At 45.3% G+C, this 11,846-nt stretch overlaps 1 pseudogene; it reads right to left on the bottom strand.

Moving 5' to 3' along the window:
- Positions 1-3,636: 3,636 nt before the first annotated feature.
- On the bottom strand, positions 3,637-5,993 carry LOC146780069 (forkhead box protein F2 pseudogene; annotated as a pseudogene).
- Positions 5,994-11,846: the final 5,853 nt, after the last annotated feature.

Raw genomic sequence — 11,846 nt, 5'->3', positions numbered from 1 at the left:
TGGACCTAATGTTTAGATATGTAGAGCACAAGATCACCCTCTCTGCAAAAGGCCTACTTCTAGTGATCACAGAACTGTAAATTATTCTGCCAGCCTGGATGAATATACTTGCCAAGTTGGAGCAGGTCTCAAGATTCAAGATCAATAAAGATAAATCTGAAATTATTATTATCAGTGTACCGCCACACCAAGTGCGTACGCTCAGGCTACTGACTATATTTGCTTGCGTTAAATCCTCTTTTAAATTCCTGGGCCTCAAGCATCTACGGCTCTGTAAAACACTGGACGAAACTTAATTTGCCATCCCTAAAAACAACAAAACACCAATCCCTTATGACGCAACATTTTGGAGGAGTCTATCTGTGTTGTGATTGGGTAGGATCAATATATATTCAAGATGAATGTCCTACCTGGGATTTTATATTAATTCCAATCACGGTCAGCTGCTATTCCGATAGTGGAGATGCAGACTGCACTGAAGGTTTTGATATCATTTGTGTGGACGAAAAGAAAGTGAGATTAAATAAATCCTTACTCGTGGCACCTACGGTTAAGGGGAGGGCTATCACACCCTATTACACTGAGATAGTCCATGCTTAGCACTGGCGTATATTATTCAAATGATCCATGTGCAAATCTGAAAAGCACTGGCTAACATGGAAGGCAACTTAGCCAACAGACCGCTATTGAACACTCTGTGGTTCCTTAGAGAACATTGGAGCATATTTACAAGGCGCTTGCTCTGTCGCTGAGTTATTTTCTTTGACTCAGCGGCGGCATATTCAATACTCCACATCGCCCAATATTTACAAGCTGATGCATTGGGCCCAATGCATCAGTTTGTGTAGACCTGCATCACATTATACCTGCACGGTGTACAATGAATGCAGGGTAGGTGTTTCCTCATAAAAAGCGACTTAGAACTGATGCAGTGAAATGTACACGTTTTACTGCATCACTCTAAGCCTTGAATACATAAAAATTCCTATGCGTCTTCAAACCAGGCGTAGTAATTGACACAGTGGCTTTACAATGGGAATCGCCTCTGTTTTTTGACACATTGCTGTAGTTGCATCAGTCTTATGACCAGCTACAGCAATGTGCCACTTTTGGGCCCACAGATGCGTCACTATGCATCCATGGATCCTAATGCCATGGAGCCCTGTATTGTAAATACAGCGCAATCACAGCGTCATAAGGGTGTCTGATGCCCATAGAAATATGGGACAAAGAGCATTAAAAGAAGGTGCAACCACTTTACCATCGGTGTACACCCTCTTCCAGCCTCACAATGTATCCCTGCCCTAGATGGAGAATGTCTCATGCTTAACGATTTGCTTAACAGAAGCCTATCAAATCATTTCAAGAATGTAAATGGGATTTCAGGCTAACAAAGCAAGATAGAACTCATACATGCACAGTTGAGACGTTGGGTACCGCACCCTGAGAACATAATTGCAGCCAATTGGCACTTTACCCACTTTCTAAAATTCCCTTTTAACTTCAACTCTACGAAAGGCTTATTTCAATGCTATATAATGTACTTACTTCAGACACAGGACAGTTCAAGAAATGTAAATACCAGACACAGTGGGAACATGAAATGGGATTAGAGTTCTCTGTGGATGCAAGGGGGAGAAGCTAGGGTACCCCAATGAAGGGTATGTGATGCTTGCTCCTTAGAAAAAAATTGAGTGTAAAGCTAGAATGAGCTGTACCTAAACCCAGGCAGATTACACCATATCTATCCGAGTAATTATGATAAATATTTGAGGGGGGAATCAGAAGTGGGTACAATGTATCACATCTGGTGGAGTTGCTGGATAATGCAAATATTCTTGAAGGAGTTGCCAAGCCATATTGATCCCTATGTCGCATCATCTGGAGTTCGTTTTACTGCTTCTTAGCCCCATACCCAATGTAAATAGTATGGGGATATGACATGCATTAATCTTTCATATGTTAGAGGGACTCAAAATATCTAATTGCCAGATTCTGAAAAAAGAAGGAATCTCCATCTGAGGCGATGTGGCTTGTTAAGTTATGGCATACCGTGACTATGGAAAAGTTAACTTATTACATACAACAAACTTGCAATTCCTTTGAGGCAACCTGGGAGTCCCATATACTTTACTTTACATTGCTACCTCTATGTAATTACCCACCAATGCTGAAGGCCTTGCATCTATTCGTGGCATAAAATATTGAGTTACTATTAATGAACCCAATGGCTAGTAGATGGAAGGAAGCGTTTCCCTGATTATTGGGTAATAGCGGCAGATGGTCCAAGAATTGGGGTAGGAGTGAAGGGTTTTAGATAAAGGGCCATTTCTAGGTGTTTTGCCGCCCTAGGCAACAATTGAAAAATGCCGCCCCTTCCCTTTTACTACCATCACTCTCTCCCCCTGTCATCAAGGCTAGAGAGGCAAACCCTCTACTGCTGAACCCTTCTATGTTACTCTCATTTACTATCAGGAAACGCGATCACAACAGTAAGTCCTGCAAACGACCTCAAAGAAAGGCCCAGGCCAAACCATTGCGGTAGCCATACACTCACAGAACTATGTACACAGTTGCCCAATAGAGCCTTGTGTTTAAATACCACTGAGGCTTCAAGTGCACCTTGTTTTCAAAACCAGAAACAACAAAAATAGTAACTTGCACCATCTTCCAAGGCCAGACCTAGTGGTGTTGCCAACACTTGTTTTTTTTTCCCCACTGAGGCACCTGAAATAGTTATCATCTACCATTGCTTGGGGTGCCACACATTTGGCTAAATGAGAAGCTGGGATTACAAATCAGGGTCTCCTGCTCAGCAGCTGCGATTTTACCACATCCGCTCTCTGTAACACACCAGACTACTATAAAGAAGTTAGTGTTCCATTTCTCGTAAAAGCCCATTTTTACACGACACTTGATGTAGGGGAGTGCATGTGAGGAGTATTTTAATAGCTCAGCAGTTTGGCAGATGAAGGAACAAGGATACTGGGATTATAAATGGGTATCCCCAGGACCACACTGTTGATCAAACGGGAAGCGGGGTCTACTTGTTCGTGAACACCTTGCAGGCATGTGGAACTCTGATGCTAGCAGGTGCAAAAGGTCTGCTTTTCACTATATACGGAATCGAAGTATTTAAAATAATTTAATATCCGTTCAGAATCAAAGCATACAATTTATATGAGGGCAGGTCACACTGTAAAGACACAATCTTTGCAGTGTCCGAGTGCTAAATTTGATCTATATCTCCTCCTCACAGCTGAATGATAGAAATCGATGAATGATTAGATGGATCCATGAATAGCTGGATAGATGGATTATTCTGTGAGTGAACAGAGGAATGTTAGAAGTGAAGAATAAACTGTGCAGATGAATTAACTCATAGAAAAATGATCATTTAAACGAGAAGTGATTGCATGGCTATGTTGTGAATGAATTAACAAATGGGCACAGGAATAAAAACATGGATGTGTGAATTAACAAGATAATGAATGTATGTGCGAAGGAATTCGATCGCACGCGCTGTGCACTATAGTCTCGTTGCTAAGGATGAGACCCTGTCAATAAAAAAACATTGTGCAAAACTCTATTTCTAAACAAGACTCCTCCACCCACCACCAGCTGTAACCCGCTTAGCTAACAGCAGCGTTCACCTAAGAGCTCATACCTTGTGTTCTGGTGCAGGTAGCCCTGGTCCAAGGAGTAAGGGGCCACCCCCAAGTGCACCCCCATCGCAGGAGTGCCACCATGCGGCAAGGGCTGCTGCTTCATGTAGGCTCCGGCCCCCAAGGAGCTCCAGTGCGACAGAGGGCTGGCATAAGGTGGGTGGCAGTCCATTGCGCTGGCCAGGGCAGGGGTCTGCTGCTGCCGCCACTCTCTGGCAGGTAGTCCCCCCACCGGAGGGGCAGCTGGCCATGTAGCTGGAGCCAGTGCTAGGGGGCATGTGGTGGGCACCGCAGAGCCCCTCCAGGCCCATGGAGCCATAGCCCCCCTAGTGGCAGCCCAGCGGGGCTGGGAGTGTCTGGAAGTCGAAGGCCCCAAAACCCAGGCCGTTGACCATGCGGTACATCTGAATGGTGGGCTTCAGCGCCTGGCACTTGCGCCAGAAGCTGCAGGTCCAGTAGTGGCCTTTGCCGGGCCGGCCCTTGGGCAGCTTGATGAAGCACTCGTTGAGGGAGAGGTTGTGGCACACCGAGTTCTTCCAGCCCTGGTAGCCCCGTGGAAGAAGAGGAAGCGCGCCTGCAGGAACTGGTAGATCTCGCTCAGTGTCGGGTGCAGCGCCGGCGCGCTCTGGACGGCCAGGACGATCAGCGCAATGTAGGAGTAGGCCGGCTTCTCCGGCCGCCGCAGGGCTTCTTGGGCTTTGACGAGGCCGGCTCCATGGGGGCTGGTGGCGGGCTCAGCAGGACTTGCTGCGCGGCTCCGCGGGGGCTGCAGGGAGCAGGTGCTGCTGGTGTGCTTTTGTAGCTGCAAATTAAAAAACAAATTCACACTTTTGCCGCCCTAGACCTTTTGCCGCACTAGGCGGCCGCCTAGTCTTGCCTAATTGTAGAAACGGCCCTGTTTAGATACAATAGGGAGGTAGGTTTTGGTTTCCTGTTAGCATTGAAAAATCCAATAGTGCAGATACCAATGCTGCATTGCATGACGTATACTAGATCAAGGGATAACCAAGTGCCATGATAGTTGGCTAAATGTTTATTGAGAATAAATCAGCAGCTACTGAAAATATGGTATTGTCAAAAATATGTATTTTCAAAACAGATAATACAATGCTACAAATGAAAACAGAACACGAAATAAAAAAGTATCCAAATGATTCTATAATAAAATCACCAAATACGGTAATGGCAATAATCAACCAAAACAATACAGATCACGAACATAACTTCCTGGGTTCTTTTTTGACTCTTCCACTATATCACAGAGTTTCCCTTTTACTAACACGGAAGCCAACCCTCACACTTTTACCACACTTTTACCACTTGTAACGTTAGCCAATCTGGCAAAAGTTAATCACTGATCTCCTGACACACATGCAGAATGCCCTTATTTTTGAAACTCATACTGGACAGGGCAATTTGAAAATACCTTTTCGAATCATCAAACGCTCTCTGATGTGTACCCCATGCCCAGCTTATGTCCTGATGCACAACGGATTACCTCTCTCAGGGAACAACTGCACACTAGCAGTTGTTTATAGAAAAGCTTGTTTGATAATTAAGTTCCATTCAGAGAGGACACATTCAGACACTTCACTTCGTCCATGCATCACTTCAAGTGGTGACCTCCTGATGACAGAGTGTGGAGATTTTTTGTATGAATCACAGCATTTCTCTAATAGCCGTCACACAACTAATTCCTGATCTGATGGCACTTAAATGTGTTCAACAAACACCTGGTGTAGCTCTCAGTTTCTCCATTAACCTGGTTCTTAGAAGTTTTACACCACATTTACATAAAACCTCCTTCATAGCCACTGAGATGAACAGCAGCTCAATATCTGTGAGTAACTCTTCTGGGGCCGTATTTCAAAAAGTGCAACAGGCTGGTGCACCCACTTTGTGTTTCAATGTGGTATTACAGAAGGGGCTGCAGATGCTTGTGTGGCCCCTTCTGTAATACAGCTAGCACTGGTGCACACGCAGTGTCAGCGCTTTCTCAAGACAACGTTCCCTTCATTTGCATAGGGGCATGGCCCATTCAAAATGAGGGAATCTCTTTACCTCTGCATCCATGTCATATTATGGACAGGGGCACAAAGGCAAAGAAGCTGTCAGGATGCACACTGAAAGTGCTCCACAAAAAGTTGGTGCACTGTCAGTGCGCCCCCTGATGTCACCCCTTTGGAGGAGGAAAAGGGGTCCTATGGACCACCCACACAGCCCTTTGCAGGCAGCTGTAGTCACTCAATGAACCTACCTGCAAAGGGATCTGTAAACCCTCTTTAAAGTGTAGGTGGGTTGCTGCCTGCACAGTAAAACATAGGCCATCTTTGAAGCAGTCACTCCGTATTTCACTTAAATGTGCTACCCCTTGGGCAGCACAAGTTTGCGGCCACTCTTCGGGCAGCTCATTTACTGTAATAGGGTGCACTTTACCTGTTTGTGCACCACACACCTATTTAAAGGTACCCAGTGGTGCAAACAGGAAAAGTGCACTTAGACCTGCCAGCCTTATGGTGGTCTTGCCCCAAACATTTTACCTGTTTACCTCCTCTTTTTGCTGTATTGTTTTGTTGGCCATAGGACTCTGAGAACTTTGTCACTGCTGACCAGTGCTAAAGTGCATGTGTTTTTCCCCTAAACATGATGACATTCCTGTATACCCATTTGACATATTCAGTTTACTTGTCTCTTGTTAGGTGATATGCCCTATTCCCAGGGCCTGACACATAAATACTACTAGTGGGCCTGCAGTATTAATTGTGCTACCCACACAAGTAGCCTTTCAAATATGTCCCAGGCCTGCCATTACAGGGTTTGTGTGTGCAGCTCACTGCCACTTTAACTTGGCATGTAAAACCACTTGCCAAGCCATAAGCTCACATTGGGAATTCCTTATTGCACATTCAAGCTGTAATTATTAATTAGAAAAGAGTAGCTGTGTCGTGATTCATATTTTGAAATGGTAATGATAAATCCTCTTTACTGGTAGAGTTGGATGTAACATAACTATTTTAGAAATGCCACTTTTAGAAATTGAACTTTTCTCTGCTCTTACTGCTCTGTGTGCCTTGCAGCCTGTCTCCAATACAAGTCTGGGGGAGGGAGGGGGTTACGGTTACACACTTTGTGCATTTCCTCTAGACAGCCACAAACACAGGAAGGGTGGGTGTGACAGATAATTCATCTCAATTCATCTGAATTCTGATAGCTCTTCCTGGGCAGGAAGAGATGGAGGGAGCCGACACTCCTGAATAGGCAGCGTTACATTTCCCACACAAGGGAATGAAAGTCTGGAGACAGCGCTGGAAAAAACCTGTGTGCCTTCAAAGACCCTTCTTTGAAGTCACCCCCATTTTAAGGCACAACTGGGTATAAGTACTGGGCCTCTTACCCTACCAAGACAGTACTCTAATGGACCTATGAAGAACTCTGCCAGGAGTAAAGACTGCTGTGCTACAAGGATTTCCACTCTGCTTAAATGCTGCTCTGGAAGAACTGCTTTTCTGCATTTCTGTGCTGTCCTGTTGCTGGCTGATCTCTGCCCTGCTGAAGAGAAAGACCGGACCCATTTCATTTGAACCCAGAGTGACTCCAAGGGTTTGCACTCTGGCCTCCTGCTCTTAAGTCTAGGGCCATCAAAGACGTCTTTCAACCCTGCAACATCACCTGGACTCTGCCAATGGTGAGTCCTTCCCTGCCAAGTGGTGCCAGTCCTGTCCTGTTCCATTAAAAGGTGACTTCTGCTGTACAGAATGAACAAAATAGACGCAGTGATAACTTTGCATTGATTGGAACCTATGCATTGCCCTTCAACACCAATGCAGGAGCCGATCCACAACAACACTTCAATGTACTGCATGGCTCGATGACGAAAGTCACTGTGGCTCAACGAAGACTCAGCACCTGTATTGTAAAGGGGTTTGTCGATGAAACCTTTATCTCTGGCATGGATCAGAACCGAAGCAGTGCATCTTCAACTTTGAAAATGGCTCCATCCAAGGTGCTTTCCAGCAGGACCTCAACGAGTCCTGTAGCTGGCCTGCCCTACATTGTGGTCGGCCTGTACTTTGGATGTACGCCGGTTCAGTGCAACCTCAAGTAACCCCTAAGTGTTTTTTGATTCTAAGCACTACTTTTTGATTTATTCTTTAAGGAAATTGATGACTCTGTTTTTACTTTTTGTCTTGTTTTACTCATAAACATATAAGCTACTTTTCTAACCCTGAGTGGAGTATTTTTGTGGTATTTTCATTTTGTAACTGTGTGTGTGGGTTGCACATTGCCTCTTTGGATAAGCCTGACTGCTATGTGCTAAGATACCACAGGGTGAGCACAGGTTAAACTTTTGGTGTGCATCTAGCTTACCCTGACTAGAGTGGTGGTTCCTGCTTGTACAGGATGGAAATTCTGACAACTAGAAACTCCAGTTCTAGCATGCACCCTATGTGTACACAGTCTTGAAAGATTATAGATTATAGGGACAATCCTTCAGTGTGTGTGTGTGTATATATATATATATATATATATATATATATATATATATATACACACATTTTAAAAGTAGATTGGAGAGAAACCTGATTGTTCTATGGCATTTGACAAAGGCATACCCGCCGAAACGCGTCATGCCAACTGCTTCAATAAAGATCTCCCCTGGTATCCCCGCTGTTTCCCTCCGGTTCCTTCCTAGAAGAAATCTCATCTGTCATGTTTCACAAGTTGGCCCCTGGTGTGCTTGGGGGACCCATCCGTCAAGAGTCTGGAGCAACATGGGAAAAATCTGTACAGTGCTCAGAGGTATCGGGATGACTCCAGACCGCTGCATTCTATGATGGCAAAGTTCCGCTGCATCTGCAGCCCGTGATTTCATGGAGAGACTGGATCACTGGATCACAGTCTCATGACATGCTGAAACTGGGTATATGCAGCTAGGCGTTGGGGACCCAGGAGAGTGACTTGTTTTAGCTGCAGCACTGTGTGGTTTTACCAATTCGAACTTTTAAACAGCGCCCCTTTTCAACCACCAGCCCTCACTGTGGCAGAAAGGGGAGTCGAGAAATTCACCTAGCCAGCAAGGAAGATGCTTGCTGGGAGTTGCAGTTCACCAACGTGTGCTGCAATGAAACTCGGATAAGGACTGTGACCAATCACGCAGGGCGTTTGAACATTTTAAAAGTAGATTGGAGGGAAACCTGGCTGCTCTATGGCATTTGATAAAGGCATAACCGCCGAAACGCGTCATGCCAACTGCTTCAATAAAGATCTCCTCTGGTATCCCCGCTGTGTCCCTCCGGTTCATTCCTAGAAGAAATCTCATCTGTTATATATATATATATATATATATATATATATATATATATATATATATATATATATTTACTGAAAAAAACATAGGTTTCGGGCCTGATATAGTTAGGAATTAGCATTTAAAAAACCTTTGAAATTCACTGAAAGTGATGTCATCAGTGATGTCATTTGAGATGTCATCAGTGATGTCACTGACCATGTCATGAATGATGTAATATGTGACATCATCAGCAGTGGATTGCGGGCGCGCTAGATGTAGTTAGTACAATTAATTATATCGGAGGAAATTCAAATGGTTTTGTTCGAGTGAAATGTCCAGCTAACTATAACACCCCTAAAACCTATTGTTTTTTCAGTGAATTTCTAAGGTTTTTTAAATGCTAATTCCTAACTATATCAGGCCTGAAACCTATGGTTTTTTCAGTGAATTTCAAAGGTTTTGTAAATGACAATTTTTAATGTATTGTTATACTGATTTGTTTGATACTGATTTACTACATTGTTTAAACTGTGTATTTTTAGATTATTTTTTTTACATTATACATTACAATACAAAATATACTTTCTCAGAATGAATTACTTTAGTTTAAATACTTTGCAAATAGGCAATAGACTTTTAAGTACAGTAGTTACAGTTGTTGCAATGGGCAACACAATTTCAAACACAAAGCAACATTGAGCTCAATGTGAATTTCTAGTCAAATGCAATTAGTTACTTTATGGATTACTTTTCTAACCACAGGACTGGATCCTAGATTCAGTCCTGGGGCATCTCCTGTAAACAGTTGAGTAAAAACGTTTTGGTTACAGTAGTGATGTTTAAGGATTATTATTGTATTTTAAAGGTTGACACTTAGAACATTTTTCACTTGGAATCACCAATGTTATCCTACGGCAGAAAATTCACTTAGCAGGTAAGTAGTGTTATTGTTACTTTTTCTTACTCAGTGGTGGATCCTGGATCCAGCACAGGTGAATCTCCTGTAAACAGTTGAAAGAATGTGTTTAAGTCATACAGACGATTTTTTAGGAATATTTTTAGTTTGTGAAAATAGACACTTAGAAACTTTTCTGCTGAAAACCACACAATGGATTCCTATGGAAAGAAATACAAGTTGCTGGTAAGTACGCTTAGAATTACTTTTCAGGGTCAGTGCTGGTCTAAAAGATGCAGCACTGGGTTCTCTCCTGAGAACAGTTGAGTAAATCGGAATTCGTAGTTCAGCTGATTTTAGAGGAATATTTGTACGTTTCAAAAATGGACACTTAGAAACTTTTCTGCTGAAAACCACACAATGGATTCCTATGGAAGGAAATACAAGTTACTGGTAAGTACGCTTAGAATTACTTTTCAGGGTCAGTGCTGGTCTAAAAGATGCAGCCCTGGGTTCTCTCCTGATAACAGGTGAGTAAATCGGAATTCGTAGTTCGGCTGATTTTAGAGGAATATTTGTACAATGGTAAAGGAAGGGGGCGTGGCCTGAGGTGACGTGTGCAAACACGGCCTGTGGCACGTTTTAAGTTGGGGAGTTAATTCCTCTTCAATCCTGCGGTCCCCTGGGGGCCAACTAGCCCACCAGGTACCTCCAGTATGCGTCAGGGAGCTGCGTTGCAGAACGGTGTTCAGAGGCCATGTCCCTTTTTACAACACTCTGCAACGTAGCTCCGTGGCGCTTCCTGGAGGTACCTGGTGGGCTAGTTGGCCCCTAGGGGACCTCTCGATTGAAGAGGAATGAATTCCCCAACTTAAAACGCGCCACAGGGTGTGTTTGCACAGTATCATCTCAGGCCCGCCCCCCACCTTCACCACTGTGCAAACGCGCCCCGTGGCGCGTGTTAAGTTGTGGGATTAAGTCCCCTTGAATCCTGAGGTCCCCTAGTGGCCAACTAGGCCACCAGGTACCTCCAGTAAGCGCCACGGAGCTGCGTTGCAGAGAGGTGTAAAAAGGGGTGTGGCCTCATTACACCTCTGCAACGCAGCCCCCTGGCGCATACTGGAGGTTCCTGGTGGGCTAGTTGGCCGCCAGGGACCCCCAGTATTCAAGGGGAATTAGTTCCCCCTTTCCAAACGAGCCAGGGGGCGCGTTTGCAGAGTGGTGTAAGGAGGGGGTGTGGCCTCCGGCCCGATCCCGGTCTTTTTTTTTTCCTTTTTTTTTATAAGGGGGGCTTTGTTTTGGCCCTGGGGACCCCATGCCCCAGGGCCTGCCCCCAATTTTTTTATAAAAAAAAAACACTAGGGAAGGTGGCCGTGTGGCCCCCCTCCCGAGGCCAAAATTAGCCCCGGGGACCCCATCCCCTGGGGCATGGCCCTTTTTTATTTATTTATGGAGGGGGGCAGCGCGGCCCCCCTCCCAGGCCACTTGTGGGACTGGGGACCCCATCCCCCGTGGCCTGGCTTCTGTTCGGGCCCGTGGGGGGTCCCCAATTGCCCCACAGTCCCAGCCGGCTCCCCGCGTCCTGCAGGAGCCGGCATTGGTTTTCCACATGGGGAGCAGCTAACATGCTGCTTCCCATGTGGAAAAGCAAACAGCTTTGCTTTGCTTCATTGAAGCAATGACAGGGCGGGAGCCGCGAGGCTCCTGCCCTGTCATTGCAAACTACAGTGTCCTGGGGGTAGGCACCCCGGGACACTGCAGGAGCCGGCCCTGGGGGGTGGCGGTCCCCAGGGCCTATACAAGGCTCCAGGAGGGGGGCCGCGTGGCCCCCCTCCCACACTGACAAGGAGCCCTGCGCTTCTTTTTTTTTATTATTTTCGGCCGAAATTCGGGCTGGGTGCGCAGATCTCGACGTTTTTTTATTTTATTTTGAAATGCTTTTTTTGGCCCTGGGGGTCCTTGTGGGACCCCCTGAGCAGTCCTAGGGGGTCAGGGT

This window comes from Triturus cristatus, chromosome 12, assembly GCF_964204655.1.
Source record: "Triturus cristatus chromosome 12, aTriCri1.1, whole genome shotgun sequence".
Lineage (NCBI taxonomy): Eukaryota > Metazoa > Chordata > Amphibia > Caudata > Salamandridae > Triturus > Triturus cristatus.
This window is presented reverse-complemented; position numbering and strand designations above follow the sequence as displayed.